A 23,669-nucleotide genomic window follows, 5' to 3' on the forward strand; every position below is an offset into this window, starting at 1 on the left:
CAAGGAAAAATTTATTAATAACATTTTACAATACAGATCTCAGAGTTTCATTGGATTTGTTAATGTGCATAAGTTACTCAACCTATATCTTAGTTATCTATGCTCCCTTTCTATTCTCCTACAGAGTATCTATCCAACATCCTGGGGATGGTCTCCTCTATGAATTCCATTACTACACTCAGGCCATTCATTAATAATCCCTTACTCTTTCTTCATAATTGATCCACTTCTTTTTCCAGATATACATTTTCTAAATGATCCCTTTTTCACTAATTCTTGTGTTCAAGTTATCTTTGATTAAACAAACAAAACCACAATCTGATCTATGGATCACGTACAGTTTGTTTTGGGGAAAAATCATGATGTGATGATTCATGGTATATAGATTTGCTAGAAGAATCAACTTACAAAACAAAATGATTCTCCAGACTTTTTTGCCTCTTTCCCAGCAGCCTTCTCATCCTGGAGATACCTCTATCCCTATCCCTAAGGCTTCATTCTCTAATTAGTGAGTTTCTTTCTGAAAACCCCATTTGAGAAAGTATTCAAACTGGCCATACCTATTTCTTTCCTACTTTCAAACCAGGTTCTCCATACTTTTACATCTTATCCCAGGAATGTGCTAGTGAACGTTTAACAACTCACTCTTCACAAGAACCCTAGCAGAATATACTTGTAAATTTAATGAGTTATTAATATTTTCTCCATCATTTTCTTAAATAACATAAAATCTAAACAATCATCAAAGCAATTAAGCCCTGATTTTTAGTATTTGCATATTTCTGAAGTGTAAATGCTCATACTAAAAATTTAACTATCATAGAGCTAAATGAGATGACTCTAGCCCACCTCTGCCTTGTCTTCTGGAATACACATTTTTCAGCTCCCTTTTATATATTGTGTTTCCCATTAGAATTTAAGCCACTCGAAAATAGTGACTGACTTTTTTTGTTATTCTTTTTGTTATTATTTATATACCTAGTCCTTAGTACAGTCCCTTGTAGATGGCAAGCATTTAACACATTCTATTTTCTCCTCTTTTTCTTTCTTTCTTTCTTTCTTTCTTTCTTTCTTTCTTTTTTTCTTTCTTTCATCCTCCCTTTCTTCCTTCCTTTCTTTCATTCTTTTCTTCCTATCTTCCTTCTTCTCCTTCCTTCCTTCTCCTCTTTCCTTCTTTTTTCCTTCCTTCCTTCCTTCCTTCCTTTCTTCCTTCCTTCCTTCCTTCCTTCTTTTTCTTCCTTCCTTCCTTCCTTCCTTCTTTTTCTTCCTTCCTTTATCTATCTATCTATCTATCATCCATAGAGATTAAATAATCTGGAGCCCTCTTATGAATAGGATAGTGTAAGATACTAAATCAGGGAAGTAAAGAAAGCATAGGCTAAAACCGTTCTAGGGTGGGGGAAGGAGGAGAAAAGAAAACAAGAAATTTACATGATACTTTTATTATATATTTTAAAAGAATAGCAAATTGAACTTGATGTATTTGCAGTTTCATGCACAATCATCTTTTTATTAAACTATGTAATCAAAATTCTTTATTCCAAAAATTAAAGATAAATTAAATATATGTGGAAAAAAGAAAGTAAGGTGAGCAAAAGTATGGCAGCAAAGGAGACAATAAGTAGACTCTACTGGTTGGAAGAAATAGGCATTAGCAGTTGGGGTATCAAGTAGAAGATGGTGCCTGAGCTGCATCTAAAAGAAAGAGAGAGAGAATTTATGAGTTGCAAATAAACAAGTGCATTCATTCCAGATATGCTGGATGACCAGTTCAGAGGCATGGAAAACTTGGATACTTCCAATAACTTAACATTCACTACCATGCAAAGTAGTTTCTGATTCTTCTGATCTTTTGCCTAACTTAGAGGTTTTTGCCTGTCCTCTATTCAACCTCTGATACCTGACTTTTCCATCTTCAATACACGTCCTTTGAGAAATATGAGTTTTTCACTCTTCTCATCTCATGGATTTCTTTAGGGTTAGCCAGTTCCCTGTTTTTCTCTTCATCAAAATCCATCTTTGTTCTTATTATCAGAATTTATTTTTTAAGAATCTTTTATCCTTAAATAATAACTAGTATTTATATAACACTTGTGTATAGTTTCACATTTGCAAATGAGATAGTACTACAGACATCATCTCCATTTTACTGATAATTAAAATGAAGATCAGAAAGGTTAAATAAATTGGCTATTGTCGAACAGTTGGTATGTGTCAGAGTTGAAATTTCAATAAGGGTCTTCCTAATTTCAAATCCATCACACTAACCATCTTATAACACTGTCTCTCTAAATTTCTTCCCTTTCCCTTTATTTTCTCAAGTCTTAGGGTCCTTCTTATATTTTTCTGAACTCTGAAATCTACTGTCCTCAATCTAAGTTAGAATATGAGGTTTGAGGGATTCTTTTTTTAAAGTTAATTCAACCAGATTTGTTATTTGCCTAATATGGGCCAGGTACTGTGCTGAATACCAAAGCTATAAAGACCAACAAATGAGTTTAGTGATTATTTAAGGAATATTAGATTTTATTAAGAGAGACATTATGTTCACATATAAAGATAGGTCCAGGAATAGATATTAGATTTGTGATTTCATTAGTTTAGAGAGCAGTCTTATGAGAAAATTCCTTTTACCAATGGAAGTTGGCACCTTCTCTATAATTTATAGTTTTAGCTGCCTGGAGCATTAAGAGGACTTGAGGACTTGCTTAGAGTCACCCAGCTAGTGTGGGACAAATGTGGAACATATGAGTGTGTGTGTGTGTGTGTGTGTGTGTGTGTGTGTGTGTGTGTATGTAGGTACACTAGCAATTGGGAAAATTGAAAAGTTCTGGAGGCAGCTTAGATGGCATAGTAGATAGAGTACCAGCCCTGGAATCAGGAGAACCTGAGTTCAGATTTAGCCTCAGACACTTAAGACTTCCAAGCTGTGTGATCCTGGGCAAATCCCTTAACCCTGTTTTCCTTGATTTCCTCACCTATAAAATGATCTGGAAAAGGAAATGGCAAACTACACCGGTATCTCTGGCAAGAAAATCTCAAATGAAGTCAGAAAGAATCAGATATCACTGAAAATGATGAAACAACAAGGAATTCTTAGAAACTGAGGAAGAGTATGTCCAAGTTATAGGAAACAGTCCTTAGGGTGCTTAAATTCCAATAGGGAGAGATAATATATATTGAAGATTTGGAAGCTAAGAAGGAGCATTTTTAGTTTGGATAGCCACAAGGATGGTGAATAGAGCCATGTTAATTGACATACCCTTTCCAAGAGTAATGGTAATATATCTTTGATAATTGTTCCTTGAGAAAGAAGTAGAAGGGGAGATGACAAGAAGATGAATGGGATGGAATGTGAATGAAGCAAAGCTGAAGCTGGCTATATCTGGGTATATCTTATGAGTTTACTTTTACCCCCTCCCCTCCGGAGGATAAATATATAATAAGTCTCCCCAACTTAGTATAATGCTTGGCACATACTTAATACTTTCTTATATGTTAATACTGAGCCCAAATCCAATCAATTGCTAAATCTTGTTATTTCTACTTTCATTATATTCCTCACTCTGTTCCTTTCTCTCAATTCACGTGGTCACCAGAGTCTTAATCACATAGCCAACACAACCTTGTTTAGTCCCATAATATCTCTCACTAAATTATTGCCCCATCCACATGATATATTACTAAAGAACAAATTTAATCCTTTCATTCCCTCATTCAGGGCTCCAGTTCATCTCCATATATTGCAATATCAAAATCAAACTTTTTTATCATTTAAAATCCTTCACCATCTAGCTCCAACCTAACTAAAAGAATATTATATCTCCTCCTTTCAGACACACTAGCAGCTAAGGGAAATGGAAAAATCCTAATATAAGAGGTGCCAGCTGAGCTGAGCTTTGAAAGAAGCAAACCATTCTGAAAAACAGAGGCAAAGAGAGTAAGGTCAAAGCATTGGGCACAGCTTGGGCAAAGTTATAGAGACAGAAAATGAAATTCTTTGCATGAGGAACCACAAGAAGGACAATTTGTCTGGATCAGAAAGTAGAGAGGTTCCAATAAGGCACAGCATTTGGGTTTTAGAAGGAACTTATGCTATTCATGCTTGACCTCTTTTAAGGGGAAGATTGCTTGAGTACAAAAAAATGATTCTTCTTATTCTTCTTAAAGTTTTATTGGGAAAGAGACACCAATAGGTGTGTGAAAATTGTATATAACTTAATTTCTGTGTTTTAGTCTATTGCTACTACACCTTTTCGGGCAGGACAATTTTTAACTGGGTGGCAACTTGGTAAAGTGAAAGGCAGTCAAATCTTTTAATCCTACCTTTTCTACTCATTATTTGTGTGGACAAACCATTTTACTTTTCTGAAGAGTAATGAACCCAGAGAGACAGGGGATTATCAACTCCCCCTGGCTTCTGGCTGGATTGGCATAGTTAGAATTAAATTCTTCCTTAACCCCTATCCTTCATTCCTCAGTCCTTATTAGACAATTTAGAAAATACCCTCATTTCATCAGCTCTGCCAGCTATGCTACTATCTTCCACTTTGGACAACAGAGCAATTTACTGCTGGTGCCAGTTGGCTCTTTGTCTTAAATTCTACATATGAGATTGAGAACTGAAAGCCTCCAGGTCTTTGACCAAAGTGCAGGAGTCACTGCACATTTCCATGTGGAAATCTACCCCACTGAGTGCTGCCCTTATCTGGGGAAATGGGAGCTGCACACTGGAACAGTTCCCTGCTAGCATCTGTTTTCCTGCTATTGTGAATAGTAATAAAGTCTGATTGACTGCTCTGCCTATGTGATTCTGCTGTTTTGCATCTGAACTCTTCTGCACCACAATCCATATCTGTGAATTGGAGATAATTAAACTCATGGTAGCTACCTGACCAGGTTATTAGGAGAAAAGCACTGGATGCATTTTAAAGTGCCATTGAAACAGAAGTAATTATTATTACTAGAAAGTGTTTTTACTGACCCCTCAGATTGCAATACTCATCACTCCATTAAACTCCAACAAAGATGCCCACATGAGCCAGCATTCCAGGGAAGTCATGCTATCTCTCTGTCCTCACTGATTCACTGATGGGGAAGCCTAACATAAACTTGGACCACTATACCAGGAACCAGTGCTACATGCACTATTGCTATTGATAATTGCTACACTTCTTTAGTGTAGGCAGCTTTGAACATGAACTGTAATTTATTGCTACAGAAATGGAACAGCATGTGTCTTTTCTTTAATTTTGATTTGATTATTTGCAAAAAGCTGTTCTAATGGTAAGAATAGAAAAAAAATGTGTCTCAATTGTGACCCGACTCAAGTTGCCTCAATTAAGCACTACATCCCACCTCCCCTTAGTGAGAGAAACAGGAAAAAAAGACTACAGTCTTGACCCACATTTCAGCAGGGGGTCCAAATGCTTCTTATCTGTTGAAGGGGGAATGACTGTAACTTACCATAACATTAATACAAAAGTATCCAAGTTTCTCACCTCCATTTTCTCCCTCCCTCCCTCCGTTATCTCCTCTCTCCCTCCTTCCTTTCTTTTTTCCTTCCTCCCTCCTTTCTTTCTTTCCTTCCTTCTTTCCTTCCTTCCTTCCTTCCTTATCATCATAATTCATTTTAACCTCTCATATTATGCACCTGATTTGTTCAGACAGGGAACCATTCCTGAAATGCATCTTAACATATTGTTTCCGATTAACTTTCTCTGCCTAATTTGGCTTCTTTATTAGCCACCTACATTAGTGCCCAAAACAGATGTCCACATTCCCTTTTTGGTCAGCATATTCTCCAGTGTAAATTATGCTCTGTCCTCCATCCCAGACATCTAACGCGTCTGTACCCATCTTTGTGGAAAATTTTTAAATAACCACCCTAGGGAAAGTGTTATAGCCAGATGCTAGAAGGCATGTAGTACTGGATGAGTACTATAGAGCAAAAGAAAAATAGCTGCAGGGAGTAGAAATGTCACAGCAAACACAGATCCAGTTATAAGATGGACAAGATAACCTCAGAGGTTCCTTCTAACACTGAGATTTCATGACGCATTCTTTAGTGTAAGCATTGTCCACCGAGCTATCCAGTATTCATCCATGCCTTCAAAATAGAGCATGTTCTTCTATAGAGAGCCACAATGTCTAACATTTATAGCATGATGTGCTTCAATGGCTCTGTGAACTCACTGATGCAGGAATCCTATCAGAAATGCCAAATGGTCCCCAACTTCAGAGTATTGGGAAACCAGATTAAAATGTAATTGGGAAATATTTAACAAAGCACAATACAACATAGATAATGTTTATTTGTAGTTTTCTAAGTCAATATGGGGCCAGAAAGAAGCCATTTCTATTTGAGTTTGACACCAATACTCTGCAGTGACTCAAATCACAAGCCGTACATGCCATCTCATTCTATGTGATTCTTGCCAAAATCTTGAATAGTGATCTATAAAACAAGTTAGAGACCTTCTAAAACTTTTCAGAATAATGACTTGCATTTATATGGTGATTTAGACCTTACAAAGCATTTTAGATACCTGATCTTCACAATAACTTCCAATTTAGTTTTAAAAAGTTCCATTTCCATTTACATGAGAAAAACAAATTCATGGAGGTTAAATGTCTGGTTGTGGTCATACAACTAAGCAAATGGAAGAGTCAAGATTCATTCTGACCTCTTCTCAACCTCAGCTGGAACACTGTACTTATTTCTTAATGTTTGTATGTGTGTATGTCTTTTTACTTAAGTTACTTTATAAGAATTAACTTCCATGGTTTCCCTTAAGTATCTGTTTAAAAAGAAACATTGTAATAAAATAGAGCATTTTATCTCGGGATCAATCTATTATATAGGCCAGAAGGGAAACAAGAACTTAAAATTTTAATACTTAATCACTTTGTAGTGGATAAAGTGTTGTCTCACTTTCAGGAAGAAATGAGTTCAAATTCCATTTCTGACACTTATTAGCTATATAAAATCATAAGCAAATCAGATAATCCCTCTAAGCCTTAGGCAGCCTTCTAAATTCAATCTACTAAATTGTAACTAAGTTGCAACATGCACTGGTAAAGGGAGTTTCCTTGACCTATGAATTTTAACACAGGATATAGTCAGGTTTGGAGTCATCTTCCTGAGTTCAGATATGATCTTAGATGCTTACTAACTGTGTGACTCTGGGCAAGTCACTTAATACTAAGTGTTCCTCATCTGTAAAATGGGCTGGAGAAAGAAATGGTAAACCATTCCAGTACCTTTGCCAAGAAAACCACAAATGGGGCAACAAAGAAACAATGGAACAACAATGTCTCAGGACCCCTAACATTGAAATACTATGTATGGGATGCTGATTTTAGTTCTAGTGGATATGACTTTTAGTTAGCACTCAATAATTTATTCAAGTTGTTGGTCAGCCTACAAAAACATCAATGTCAAGACAGGAAAGAACCTTAGAGATCCTCTATTCTAACCTTTTCACTTTATAGATAAGAACTTGCTGTTCAGAAAGATTAAACCACTTGCTCAAGATTTCAGAAATAAGTGGCAGATCAAGGAATTGAAATTGTCTTAAATCTATAATATTAGCAAGCTTTCCATCACTCCATACTAGCCCTCTTGGGCCTCATGTCAAAGCAAAGTTACATAATGATATCCAATATAATTAAATAAAATGTTTTGAATTTAGTCTGGCTTATCTGAAAGCAGTCACAGAGAGGTAATAATATCATTGACCACTTTTCTCCCTCTAATTTGGTCCTAACAACTTTGGTGTTCAGCAAAAGCACAGACACAATAGCTACTAATGGTTCCAGAGGAGCAAAACTGATTTGATATCAATAAACCATGTGTTACAAGCTGTTCAGGCATTATCACATTTGACCTCATCATCTTCCATTAGGGGCTTTGGAGATAAGACACCTGCTGGACAGATTTTTTCTCTCCTGCAATTTCTCTAAATTGTACACATGTGTTTTACACAATAGAGTATAATGACTAAAAAAGCAGCCTCCTTCCCCTAATTCAGTGATTCTCTTTTGTTTCTCTTCAGTGCCCTAGAAAAGATGGTTTATGGGACAGCTCTGATTAGAAAATAAAAAGAGGCTTTAATATAGTTATAAAACCAGTGGTTGACATGACATTTGACTGATTTCACAGAATACCCTGTTTTCTTTTCAGTTTGATCATATAGATTAAAGTCAGAAAACTGTAAAATGAGTGGCTCTAAGCCTCTCTGTTTCAATTTCCTCATCTGTATTTCAATGGATGCATATTTTCTTCAGCATTGGTACCCATTTCCAATTGGGTAAACTGAAACACAACCACACTTCCTCATTCTATGCAATTCTTGTTTGTGTCCTCTTATAAATTCCTTATAAAGTATCTGTAAAAATAATCCAGAGACCTTCTTCTAAGTGTTTTATTTAACACAGAGCATGATTTGTCCATATGTTACCCCATCTTCTTGATATAGGATAAAAGTCATCTTATATCAAGTATGTATTTCAAATAAACATTTTCATCTTCATATCTCCCTTGATAGAATGTAATCTACTTGAAGGCTAGCACTATTTCACTTTTGTCATTGTATTCTTAGTACCTACCACAGTACCTGACTCACACTGGGCATTTAATAAATGCTTATTGTTGTTGTTGACAAACCTACTTTCTTTTCCTTTGTTTTCTGGATGTTTACAAGGAGAGATAATGCTGTGCTGATCTTGGAATCAGGAAACCTGAGTTTCCTCTGAGACATATTGTCTGTGGGACTCTGAATGATACTGAATCTCATTTATTCATTCATTTGTTGTTTTTTATTAGAACTTTTTATTTACAAAACATATACATGGATAATTATTCAATACTGACTCTTGCAAAACCTTGTGTTCCAAATTTTCCCCTCCCCCCCAAGGGCAGGTAATGCAACACATGTTAAATATGTTAAAATATGTGTTAAATTCAATATGTGTATACATATTTATATAGTTATCTTGCTCTTCACAAGAAAAATTGGATCAAGAAGGAAAAAACTGAGAAAGAAAATAAAATGTAAGCAAACAACAACAGAAAGAGTAAAAATGCTATTTTGTGGTTCATACTCAGTTCCCATAGTCCTCTCTCTGGGTGTAGATGGCTTTCTTCATCACAAGATTATTGGAACTGATCTGAATCATCTCATTGTTGGAAAGAGCCAAGTCCATCAGAATTGATGACTGTATAATCTTATTGTTGCCATGTACAATGATCTCCTAGTTCTGCTCATTTTCACTTAGCATAAGTTCATGTAAATATCCCCAGGCCTCTCTAAAATCATCCTATTGATTGTTTCTTATAAAACAATAATATTCCATAACATTCATATACCATAACTTATTCAGCCATTCTCCAGCTGATGGGCATACACTCAGTTCCAGTTTCTAGCCACTACAAAAAGGACTGCCACAAACAATTTTTGCACATGTGGGTCCCTTTTCCTCCTTTATGATCTCTTTGGGATACAAGCCCAACAGAAACACTGCTGGATCAAAGGGTATGCACATTTTGATAACTTTTTCAGCATAATTCCAAATTGCTCTTCAGAATGGCTGAATCCATTCACAATTCCACCCACAAGGTATTAGTGTCCCAGTTTTCCCACATCCCTTCCAATATTCATCATTAACTTTTTCTGTCATCTTAACCAATCTAAGAAGTGGAGACACTGAATCTCTCATGAACCCAGGCATCTTGAAAATTATAAATCACACAAAAAATATGTTTACCTGAAATTGTATCAATTCCCCACATCAATGAAATCATAAATCCCCTTAAAAAAGCCTCATATACTATTTCTTGAATATAAATTATTGTGGATCACATGTGTAGATTAATTAGTTATATACTTTATAATCACCAAAACTACCCACAATTTTGATTTTTGACTCATGGGTTACCACTTCTAGGTTTTCCTCCAATCATCATTTAATAATTACTTAATAATCTTTTCTCCATTGAGTTTCACAGAATCTGTATTTACACCCAATCAAAATTCTGGTAGCTATTGTCTATAGACTTTCAAGATATTTCCTTTCCCTCTTCATTAAGTTCAGTGCCTGATTCACAATCCTTCTCTCCTCTGTAACTCTGCATTAAACTAGGACTCTTCAACATACATATTAATAGTTCATCAAAAAGTTACTACTAACAGGTGCTTGGACACACACACACACACACACACGCACACACACACACACACACACACACACACACACACTGCTGCAGTTTGTCCTTAGTTCCCAAAGAGGACCATGCCATCAGGGAGGTGATGCTATGATTTGCGAGTGAATTGGATTTAAGTGAGGGAGGGCTGTGCAAGATTAGCTGCCTCACTTTGCCCTACAGAGCCATCTGGGTACACACACACACACACAGAAATAGACATAAAGACAGACACACAGATAGAGATAGACAAAGAGGAAAGAGAGAGACATACACAGAAAAACTCAGAGACAGAGACAGAGAGAGGAGAGAGATGAGACAGAGTAAAGACAGAGAAACAGAGATGCATAGATACAGAGACAGTCATGAATACAGAGAGGAGAGAAAGAAAGACACAGAGAGTGACAAAGAGAAACTGAGACAGACAAAGACAGAAAGAAAGAGACAGAGACAGAGAGACAGAGAGGAAAGAGAGGCAGAGACAGACAGACAGAGAGGAGAAAGGAGAGAGGGGAGAGAGAAACAGATCCAGAGAGAGAGACAGAGACACACACACAGAGACAGAGACAGACAATGGCAGAGGAGAAAGAGACACAGAGAGACACAGAGACATAGAGACAAAGAGAGATAGAGAGACAGAGAAAAGAGACAACAAATAGAGACAAATAGAGATAGAGGCAGATAAGAGAGAGGAGGAGAGCAAGACAGAGGTGGGGGAGAGAGAGAGAGACTAAAAGAAGGACAGAGGGAGAAGGACAGAGTGAGAAAGAGAAGGAAAGAAGGAGGGAGGGGGGGAAGAAGATTGGGCAAGTCAAGAACAATGCCTAAAGAAATATAAAGTAGTAACCATGGCTGACCTTGATTCTTAAAATAGAGGTTCTTGGAGGAACTGACCAATAAGAGGAAGGGATCATGAAGTGGAGATTTATTCCATGATGTAAAGGTTGTGAGACTATGGTGTGGAAAAAAGTCCTGAGTTAGGAGTGGAGGATAGAAAAGAATGATGGAGATATATTTTTATTATGTGACAATTTGTTTAGCTATTTCCCAATGAATTGATTGGCAAATGTGTTGTTATAGGTATACTGGCATATATACAAGTCCTTTCTGTCTTAAGTTATTTGTATCCTGGATTTTTTTCCTCTAACTAGAACTAAATTATTGTTCATGAATAGAACAACTCTGTATTCTTACATCCTTGTTGGATAATAGGAACAATATTATTCCTCATCAGCCCACATTGTTGTTAGGAAATGGAGATGGTTTTTAAAAGAAATGCCTGTTTAATGAATATAAAAAGTATTTTAAAAAAAAACAAATACATTATATGTTTAATATTTGGTTGGGGTTCATTCTGTATAATCAAATGAAAGTTTCAAAGGATTCATTCTTCTTTTCCTAGTTGAAATTGATGGTACTGCAGATATACTCTAATGCTCTTTGCTGTTAAACAGATTTTAACACAAGGTAGATTTGTCTTAGATGTCATATGAGGCCGTTCGTTCATTAAATAATTATTAGGCAAAAGCTTTGTATGCACAAGTCACTATGTAGTGGGAGAAACAAAGAAGAGAAAGGCAGCTTTATTTACAGTGTTCCTACAAGTTAATTGACTCACTTAAATAGTGATAACATGAGGTAAAATATTTAAAGGCATTAAGAAATATTACAAAAATACCAAGAGATCTTGTTGGAAGGCATTACCATGTTAAGGACATAAGGAAGTGTTAGATTTAGACTTCAGTACATTTTAAGAGAAAATTGAATCTTTTTTAAATCTTAAATTTTTTTTTGCAAGGTTGGCTTCTTTTTGATGGATCTACTTTAAAATTCTCATCAAGTAGCCCCCTTTTCCATGAGAAACAGGTAGGATTTAATTTATGGTTTCACTGATGGAGAGCAAGAGTTTAGTTTTAATAAAAAGTACATTTGAACAAGGCTCATAACTCAATCAATGGGGCACACTCAGCACTTAGATTTGCTCCTAATGCCTATTGACTTTTATGGAGTTCTGTAACCTGGCAGCCAGAAGATTCCACCCCATCACTCTTCTTCCTTCTCTTTGTTCCTCCTCCTTTTTCAAAAGAAAATCTTTAAAGTTTATTATTGTAAACCCAATAGTTTTAGATGAAAAAATCAGACCGAAGAACATGATTTCTCATTGTTTCATCCAATAAATCATGGGTCAAATTACATTCTAAGACATAAAAGTGAAAATTCTATATAACAGAATTAGCTTATCCTACAGCTATTATTCATGCACCTTATATTATGAAGAGGTTTCCTCTTTAATACAACCACATCAGAATGCCTGATACCATTATGATTCTATGTTCTAATCTTAAATGAGAAACCTAATAACACTTTATATCTGCAAGGAACTTTATAGTTCAAACCTCTCATTTTAAAATAGGGAAAACTGAGGCCCAGAGGCATGAAATGACTTGTTCTTGGTCCGATGGCAGAATGGATAGGAAAAGTCAGGTCTATTGCCGGATCTTGGCATCATGTCTCAATTGATCTATATTTTAAATTTGAGCTTGAATCTGTTTTTCATCCATAATAGATAATCATGTTTTCAAAAATTTGTTCAACAACTAGAAATTATATGATTCTCCCATCATTGTGAATGGTTGTACAAAGGCAAAGAGGCAAAGATAATGCAATCCAAGATGATGAAATGACCTGGGTGAGAATATAGCTTTTGGCCTATGAAACCTCAAGGAACTTTACAAATATATATTCTTCCAAACAAGTATCAGTTTCCATACTAAAACAAAATATACAAACAGTATATTCTAATTATTAGTTACAGAGTCTTGCTATCAAGACTGCCTATCAAGCTTGTGGGAAGGAAAGAAAGAGAAAGTATGAAACATAAAGGAGTAGAAGGGGAAGGAAGGGGAATAGAGAGGGAGAGAGCAGAAGAGAGAAGGAAAGAGGAAAGGGGGAAAGAGAGGAGAGACAGAAACAGATGCAGAGATAGAGACAGAAAAATACACACAAAGAAAGATAGAGAGATAAAGACAAATACAAAGAGAGAGAATATATAAAGTTGCAAATAGTTATTCTGTGTTATAAGTAGAAAGAGGAGTGAATTTGGAATTAGAAAGTTATTTCTGAATTCTCACTGCTACTTTTTGTTTGCCTTAGAGAAGTCACTTAGTCCTTTGTCACTATTTCCTCATCTATAAAAGCATTAAGGGTAGAACTGATGAAATCTTGAGAGAGGAAAGATTTGTTCTTTTGGCTTCTAGCTTTGAGAAAAGATAAACACTGTCTGTAAGACAGTAAGAGGTGGGAAACCAAGTGGCACAAATGAACATAACACAGCTGTTGCCTATATAACACCTGTCCATCTTCAGCTTCCCTCAGCTGCCTTGATGATTGCAGTGAAAATGGAATCTAGACTCTCCTCCACAGTGAGAGCAAAATCTGGGAGCAACCTTTTAAAGGATCATCATGGCTTCCTCTATCTCTTGCCACCGCTTAAAGACTAGTGTACTGGAAGCCCTCTGATAACACTTTCCCATCTCTTCCCTGTCTCAATTTGAAGATGTCTAAAGTGATGTTGGTTATTGCTTTGGTTTGGGGATAGATGATGCTCAAATCTTCTATTACTGCCCCTGCTTTTCCCATCATGTTTACAAGATATCTATAGTTAATCCACAATGACCTGCCCTTATATATGCTGCATAAACCATCCCATTTTTATCATGTTCAGCAATTTTTTTCATATGACTTAAAACCTCAAAGTTGTCTTGATTTTCAATTTTCTTATTATTGGTCATCTGGAAAAAATTTTATATAGTTAATAATTTACAATTCTTTTGAAAAATGTTCATAGATTGATACATTAGGGAATAGTTATTTGGATATATACCCTTATTGGGAATATTTAATGCAAGGATTTTTTTTCTGATTGATGCTTTTTCTTCTTTTGTTATGTGTATTAATTTTGTTAATGCAAAAGATTTTCAATTTTATGTAATCATAGTTTTCTATTTATTTTTGAGATTATCTCTGTTCCGTATGCAAAATTTCTCCCTACCAGTCATAACTGATTTTGTTCTCTTTTAGAGTTTAGAGCTTTTATATTTAGGTTGCATATCCATTTTGATCTTATTCTGGTATATGGAAGAATTTAAACCCAATTTCTGAAAAGGTACTTTCTAGTAGTTTTTTCACTAATGAGGTTTAGGTAGGAAAATAACATGTTAAAAATGTTATGGCCTAGAGAAATTTATATATTCATATGACCAGAGTTTCCAACCAAACCTGGAACATTTTGCATGTTTATTCTAATTGGTGGAGAAAATAAATGTTGCCTTACTTTTGCATGCCAGTGTGAGGGCAGAGTTGGTGAATGAGCCTTGAAGAGCAGATATTCTTGATTACTTCTTCAAAAGAAGAGGCACACATGGTTTCAGCCTCTCTTGAGGACCATTACAGGCAAGAGAAAGAAAAGCATCTCTTGAAGCCATGTAAGGAAATTTCTGTCTCTTTAGAGACTTTAGGAAACTTCCCCTTCAATAAGATTGCACCCTCTCTTAGTTGATCAAGATCTCCTTGTTTCATTTTCACTCAAGAGCACTTGATCTTTGATCTTTGTTTAATTTCTAATGTATTCTAATCTGTAAAACTTTTGTGTTTATATTTTGTGTTTATTGGCCTAAATAAATAGTTTACTTTCTATTCAGTATTTGTGATGGACTTTTGTATACCAGCCTTTCTAGGAAGGAAGCCAGGGGTATAAATTTAAGTTATTCTCTCTCTTTCAGTCAAAACTATAGTCAGTAAAAGTATGCACTTTAAATAAATCATACCCATAGACTAGCAATGTTGGAGGATGGGAGAGGGCTATCCATGTAATTCCAGTTGTCACCCCTTCTCTTACAGAAAAGAGTGGCAAGCCTCATAGCCCTTTTTCCTCACCTTGAGGCAGAAATTAATTTCCTTTGAACAGAGGTAGGCAAGATTCCAAATATCTATCAATATCTTTCAAAACAGCTTAATTAGGCAACCCTTCCAAACATAAATAAGCTACATAGGCAGCTTTTATTATATGTAAGGTATCCCTTTTTATAGACAGTTCTTGCCATAACTGGGTCATGGACAGAAATGTTAAAAGGCAGGGCTTGGGATGAAGTAAGCCAATGCATTTTGGTAGCTAAATAGTGCAATGGATAGAATACTGGCCTGGTAATTAGGAAGACTCACCTTAATTAATTTCAAATCTGACTTCAGACATTACTCACTGTGTAATCCTCAACAAGATACAATTCTGTTTGCCTCAATTTCCTCATCTGAAATGAGCTGGAGAAGGAAATGGCAAATTATTCCAGTATCTTTGCTAAAAACAAAACAAAACAAAACAAAACAATAGTGGGATACAAAGTGTTGGACCAGAGATTTAGTTTTGACATAGGGATCCCTAATTTAAAATGTATATGACATTTTAATCTGTTTCTATTCAAGAGGCTGTTCTAGATTTCTGAGCTGGCAAGAGAAGATTATGCAGGGATACAGAAGAACAGAGAAGGAAGGTTGTCAGTAATACAAAGGAAGGGAAGGCGGGATGTCAATAATTATAATAGGTCATGGGAAGGATTAAGTGAGCAATCTTGGGGATCAGAACAAGCAGATTAGAGCTGGTAAGCAGTATGTTTTCAAGTAGTCAATCTGATTTCCAGAGTATAGGTGATTAGCATAGGAGATTCAAACACTCAAACAAGGAAATATTTGAGGAGGAGGATGTAGGATCATGGGAATAAAATGATTGGGGTGTGTGTGTGTGTGTGTGTGTGTGTGTGTATGTATACATATATATGTGTGTGTGTGTGTATAAGTGTATTGTGTGTGTGTGTGTGTGTGTGTGTGTATGTAAAAGACACCCAGACACTGAACAATTAGATGAGAGAATCAGATGGGTATAACTGGGAGTTAAAACCTACAGAACACCTAGCTATTAAGCTGAAAATGATGTGAGAGTACAAGACAGTCAAATATAAGAGCAGGAGCTCCTTCCTGACAGGCTATCTGTTCAGGATTAGGAGTGGAACCAAAATGGAAGCAGATTTAAAACTGTAGGCAAAGGAAATCAAACATACATGACTGAAGTAGAAGATTGTACTAGGGCTTTATTTCTTCAACATGTCAGGAAGAATATCTAAAAAGAGTTTAAATTTTGAGTTGAACAGAATCTCAGCATAGGAGTGTGTTTAGTGTGACACTAGCCTTTTTACTTTACCCACCATTACTCCATTATGAACTAACAAAAGTACATATGTCACTTAGGGGAGTAATTCCATTTCATTGTAGATGCCAATGGAAATAATCTGTAAAATGTGTTTTTTCTTCTAAATATGAACAGATAATATTTCTAAAAGACACAGAAAATACATGAAAGAGTCAGTATGGTATAACAGATAAAGAACTCGATCTGGAATAATTCTGAATTCAAATCTTAGCTCTGCTACTTATTACTTGTCTCTTCCTGAGCAAGTACTTTCATATTATCTGAAAAATAATATGCTTGAAATTGATGATTTTTGATGGGCATCCATTCATTTTCCAGCTTCTAACCATTACAAACAGGGCTGCCACAAACATTTTGGCACATACAGGTCCCTTTCCCTTCTTTAGTATCTCTTTGGGGTATAAGCCCAGTAGAAACAAGGGTATGCACAGTTTGATAACTTTTTGAGCATAGTTCCAAATTGCTCTCTAGAATGGCTGGATGTGTTCACAATTCCACCAACAATGTATCAGTGTCCCTGTTTTCCCACATTCCCTCCAACATTCCGCATTATCTTTCCCTGTCATTCTAGCCAATCTGACAGGTGTGTAGTAGTATCTCAGAGTTGTCTTAATTTGCATTTCTCTGATTAATAATGATTTGGAGCATATTTTCATATGTCTATAAATAGTTTTAATTTCTTCATCTGAGAATTGTCTGTTCATATCTTTTGACCATTTATCAATTGGAGAATGGCTTGATTTCTTATAAATTAGAGTCAATTCTCTATATATTTTGGAAATGAGGCCTTTATCAGAACCTTTGACTGTAAAAATGTTTTCCCAGTTTATTGTTTCCCTTCTAATCTTGTCTGCATTAGTTTTGCTTGTACAAAAACTTTTCAATTTGATATAATCAAAATTTTCTATTTTGTGATCAATAGTGATCTCTAGTTCTTTGGTCTTAAATTCCTCCCTCTTCCACAGGTCTGAGAGGTAAACTATCCTATGCTCTTCCAATTTATTTATAATCTCATTCTTTATGCCTAGTCACAAACCCATTTTAACCTTATCTTGGTGTACGGTGTTAAGTGTGTGCCAAAATGTTTGTGGCAGCCCTGTTTGTAATGGCTAGAAGCTGGAAAATGAATGGCTGCCCATCATTTGGAGAATGGTTGAATAAATTGTGGTATATGAACATTATGGAATATTATTGTTCTGTAAGAAATGACCAGGAGGATGAATACAGAGAGGACTGGCGAGACTTACATGAACTAATAGTAAGTGAAATAAACAGAACCAGGAGATCATTATATACCTCAACAACGATACTGTTTGAGGATATATTCTGATAGAAGTGGATCTCTTCAATAAAGAGAGCTAATTCAGTTTCAATTGATCAAGGATGGACAGAAGCAGCTACACCCAAAGAAAGAACACTGGGAAATGAATATAAACTGCTTGCATTTTTGTTTTTCTTCCTGGGTTATTTATACCTTCTGAATCCAATTCTCCCTGTGCAACAAGAGAACTGTTCGGTTCTGCACACATATATTGTATCTAGGATACAATAATCTATTTAACATGTAAAGGACTGCTTGCCATCTGGGGGAGGGGGTAGAGGGAGAGAGGGGAAAAATCGGAACAGAAGTGAGTGCAAGGGATAATGCTGTAAAAAATTACCCTGGCATGGGTTCTGTCAACAAAAAGTTATTTAAAAAAAATAAAGAAAGAAATTGATGATTTTTGAGCTGCCTTCCAGATCTACATCTAGGAGTTTCTCTAAAGACTAGTTTCTTGGGAAATGATTTCAGATGTCACTTCACAAAAAAAGAAAGAAAAAAAGTTAATGTAGCCAAACAATTGCTAGTTAAGCTGCAACATGTAATGTTGGCTATTCAGTAAAAATAAAAGATAAAATTACTGATTCCCTATGAAGGATATATGAAATTTCACATTGTAGAAATTTTTTGAAAATTTGAATGTTAAATAAAACACATTTTTGGTCTTAGGCCATGATCTTTCTCTAGTCAGTGAAGTAGAATGAATGTGCTCCATCTTTTCTTTGATGAACAACTTGCTATTCCTTTCAAATATACAACAACATTATTATGTAAGTTTTTTTCTTCCCTTCTCTCTCCCATCTTAGAGATGGCTATCATTAATCATAAATAGACATTTTATACGTAAAATTATTCTATGCATATTTATATTTGTCAGTTCTTTTTCTAGATGCAGATAACATCTTTCTTCATATTTTATTTATAGTTAATTTGGGTATTTTAAATATTCAAAATAATTTATTTTCTCAGTCATTTGTAAAACAATATTGTTGTTACAATCTTTTCTTTATCCTATTCATTTTGTTCTTCATTATTTCATGCAAATTCTTCCATGTTTTTTTCAAAAATTATTGAGCTCATCACTTTTTATAGCACAATAGTATTCTATTACAGTCATATACCATGACTTGTTCAATTAGTCCCCAGTTGATGGGCATCCCTGAAATTACCAATTCTTTGCCACCACAAAGAGAATGGCTATAAACATGTTAGAACACATAGATTCTTTTTCTTTTCTTCTAATTATCTTCAGAAATAGAACAAGTATTGGTATTGTTGGGTCAAAGGGGATAGGTAGTTAAATAATTCTTTGGGTATAATTCCAGATTGCTCCCAAAAATGGTTTGATCATTTCACAATTCTGTCAACAATGAATTAGTGTCCCATCTATTGTTTCTTTTAAGCCTCACAGCAAACTCAACAGACAGATATTGTGGATATTATTCACACCATTTAAAATTGAAAAAACGAATACTGTAGTCAGAGAGGTTGGTAACTGACCTTTGGTTACATGTGAGTGATAGATTTTTAGAAGGTGAGGAATTAAAGATAATGCTAAGGTTTTGAAGCTCTTGACATTAATAGGGAAGTTCAGAAGAAGGCTGAAGGATGGGAGAAAAAGTAATGAGCTCTGTTTCGTACATGCTAAACTTGAAAGGTTTATGAGACATTTCAATATAAATTTCCAGAAGGTAGGTGGTGATACAGGAATAAAGAGAGATATTAGACCTAGTTAAATATTTGGGAATATTTTCAAAAAGGTGAGAATTAAACCTTTTAGAATTGATAATCAAATGAGAATAGACAGAAAAAGAGAAGAGGGTCTAACACAGCTTGGGGGGGGCACCCACAGTTAGTGAGTACAACATAGATGAGGAACCAGAAAAAGAGATTGAGAGAGCAATCAAACAGGTAGTAAGAAAACCATGAGAAAGCAGTTATGAAAACTCAAAGAGGAAACAGTATACAAGAGAAAGTGTTGATCAGCCATTTCAAATGATGAGAAGAATCCCTTGAATTTTATAGTTAAGAGATCATTAGTAATTTCGAAGAGAGCAAATGGATTATTGAATATCCATTTATTATTTTATTGAATATCGACCATCTAGGGAGAGGTGTGTTTATTATTCTCCTAGTCTGTCCTCTGCTCCCGATGTCATCACAAGCATTCTTCTCTGCCCTGGAATTGTGACCAGTAGTATCCTATCTCTTCTAAGGCCACAAGATCTGATGTACCACTGCTCCTCTTCTCCCTAGGACTGAGACTCAGGATTGCCACCCAGATCCAAATACAGGCAAAGCAACTGCACCATAATCTCTTTCTTACCAGTTGTCTGATCTTCTTCCTGTTTGTGGGTTGAGGGAAGTGGAAAACACTACTGTTACCACTGATTCACTTGGCCCCACTGGGTTCAACTTGCATTGGAATTATTTCCACTCTCATCGTGGTACAACAGACCTTTCCTATGAACCTTCTAAGTTGTCTTGGACTGGAAAATTGTTTCTCAAAGTCCTTTTGAGGGTTTCCTTTCTTCAGATAGATGTTGGGAGGAGTTTGGGAGAGATCTAAGTTGGGTCCCTGCCTTTTCTCCACTTCAGCCTAGCATTAAGTCAAAATCATGCTTGAATTTTTTTTTATTATCTTAGCATACCTACATTCAGGGGAGAAAAAGTTCTATGACCCTAAATATTTGGAGAATCTTTTAAATGAAGCCAAGGTCAAGTGAGAAGGATTGTTTTTAGATTACCTGTGCATTTATTCAAAGAGAATTGGGTAGAATTTCATTCAAGTCATAAATGATCACTACCACCAAAAGAGAAAGAGTGGAGTCAGGGGTAAAGCTAACAATTATAGCAACAATAATTGGAGAAATGATAATGATAATGAAGAAGATGGTCCTTGTATTGTGGCCTTGAACCAGTCACTTTATGATGAACTCATTTTCTCAAACTGGAAAATTAAGGGCTTGAACTAGATCATCTTTAAGAACCCTTATTGTTCTTTTATATGATCTCAGGACTCAGATTATTATATAATCTCAGGATTGTATGATCAGGATCCTTGAATATGCAGTTAATTCTTAGTCTTGTCTCTACATCTTTGTTCATGCCATTTAATTCCTTTATAATTTTTTCTTGTGTCTATCTTCTGTGTATCCTTAAGATTCTAAGGGTCTATATTCTAGAAAGCAATTTGAAACTGTGTCTAAAGGGCTGTCAAATTGTGCATTTGCTTTGACACACCAGTATCTCTACTGGTTCTGTATCCCAAAGAGATTATTTTTTTAAAAAGAGGAAAAACACATGTGCAAAAATGTTTGTGGTAGCTCTTTTCATAGTGGCTAGAAATTGGAAACTGAGTGGATGCCCATCAGCTAGAGAATGGCTGACTAAGCTACAGTATATGAATGGTATGGAATATTCTTGTTCTATAAGAAACTATCAGCAGGATGATTTCAGAGAGGCCTGGGGAGACTTACATGAACTGATGCCAAGTGAAGTGAATATACTCAAGAGAACATTGTACATAACAACAGCAAGATTATGGGAAGATCAATTCTGATTGACTTAGCTCTTTTCAACTATTGAGGTGATTCAGGCCAGTTCCAAAAGACTTATGATGAAGAAAGCCATATGTATCCAGAGAGAGGACTATGGAAACTGAATGTGGATCACAACATAGTATTTTCACCTTTAGTGTCGTTGTTGTTTGCTTTCTTGTTTTCTTTTCTCTCATTTTTTCCTTTTGATATGTTTTTTTTCCTTGCTCAGAATGATAGATATAGAAATATGTTTATAAGACTTCAAATATTTAATCTATACTGAACTACTTGGTGTCTAGGGGAGAAGGAAAGGAGAAAAAAATGGAATAAAAGGTTCTGCAAGGGCGAATGTTAAAAACCATCTTTGCATGTATTCTGAAAAATAAAGATATATTATTATTTAAAATAAGATTCTAAGGGTTTAGATTCAAGAGGTTAAAGTCAACATGGCATTTCCTACACACTTGTGAAAATCAGAACTGAGCTATGGTCCAAGATAGTCATTAGTTGTACAGGAATTTCACAGTGAAGGAACCAAACTGGGAGAAATATTTAGAAAAAGTCATCTCTTTTTTCAACTTCTTTTTCTAGTAGCTATCTAGTCACAGAAACAATAATATAATCTACTGATTTTCTTTTTACCTCGAGCATAAAGAAGTCAGGAGTTAACCGATGGTAAATATAAACATGAAGTTGGCCAGAGAGTCTGATTTCTCTATTAAGAATTTTCCTAACTGGAGGCTTGGAACTTTTCATCTAAAGCAAACTCTCTAATGCTTCAGAGAAAGTAATGAAATGAACCTTGGGGTCCATCATATTGCCCCTTAGGCTTAAAATAAACTAGTTACTTGTTTGTATCTTACCTTCCACCCTAACCACATATATACACAAAACCTAGCATATGATAAAAGTTTCATTAGTGCTTTTTGGATGAATGGCTAAATTAAAATTGTAAACTGAAATAATTGGTGAAGATAATTGTTGATATAAAATATAGCCAAATGACTATGTAAACTGCTTTTAGAGATCAAGCCTTGTTGGGAAAGGCTGGTTGCTGGAAATATCTAGATCCATGCATATTTTATTTCTTTTCTTATTTCACTCATCCCAACTGACCAATTAAATTGTAGGATTTTTTGGTCCTATTAGTTTTATCTACCACTTAGGAAAAAAAAAACTTTTTAAATGGGTGATTTTTTTAATGCCAGCAGCCATATTTGACAAATGAATGATAAATCACACACAAAACACATATCTGATTTTGTTAGGATGAAAATGAAATTCCAATTGGGAAAGCATTCCACGAAGCCACTGGTGTCCCTGGATTCAAACCTACTACTTATCTCATCACAAAAAAGACCAATAAGTAGAAGGTAGGCTCATAAAAATTCACTGTTCCAAAGATAGTATTTCCTTTTGTACAGAAGAAACCTAAATTGAAATGTTGAAGATCCAAGCCTTCAGTAAGGACTTTTAGAAATGTCAAAGGATTTTGTCCAGTGAGAGGGAGAACCTTGCTTATATTTTACTAATGCCTTCTTTTTTTCTATTATTTTCAAAACACATGCATAGATAATTTTCAACATTCACCCTTCTCCCCTCACTTTCTCCCCAGATGGCAAGCAATCCAATATATGTTAAACATGTGCAAATATTCCATTTTTTTACAATTATCATGCTGCACAAGAAAAATCAGATCAAAAAGTTTTTTTTAAATGAGAAAGAAAACAAAATACAAGCAAATTACAAAAAAATGAAAATACTATGTTGTGATCCATATTCAGTTCCCACAGTACTTTGTGTGAAGATGGCTCTCTTCATCACAAGATCATTGGAACTGGCCTGAATCACCTCATTGTTGAAAAGAGTCACTTCCATTAGAATTGATCATCATATAATCTTGCTGTTTCTGTGTACAATGATCTCCTGGCTCTACTCACTTCACTTAGAATCAGTTTGCTTAAGTCTCTCTAAGCCTCTCTGATTATTTCTTATAGATCAATAATATTCCATATTATTATTATTCTATAACATTGATATACCATAACTTATTCAATAATTCTCCAACAGATGGACATCTACTTTTAACCAATGCCTCCTTTCAAACTTTCTGTGCCATTTTCTAGCCCCAATTCATCATGATGAACTCCTATAATACCACTGATTTAAGAATAGTTTTTATTAGTTTCCAATAACTGCATACTGAGCCATCTTATGGAAGGCACAATAGAAAAAAATCCTTTATAAATGCTCTGAATTAATACCACTTTATTATTGCAGCTATTGGGTAAGTTTTAAAGTTTGAAAGCTGGTTCAGAAGAGCTAAGGATTGTCCATAATTTC

This window comes from Antechinus flavipes, chromosome 2 (assembly GCF_016432865.1).
Source record: "Antechinus flavipes isolate AdamAnt ecotype Samford, QLD, Australia chromosome 2, AdamAnt_v2, whole genome shotgun sequence".
In the NCBI taxonomy this organism is placed as follows: domain Eukaryota; kingdom Metazoa; phylum Chordata; class Mammalia; order Dasyuromorphia; family Dasyuridae; genus Antechinus; species Antechinus flavipes.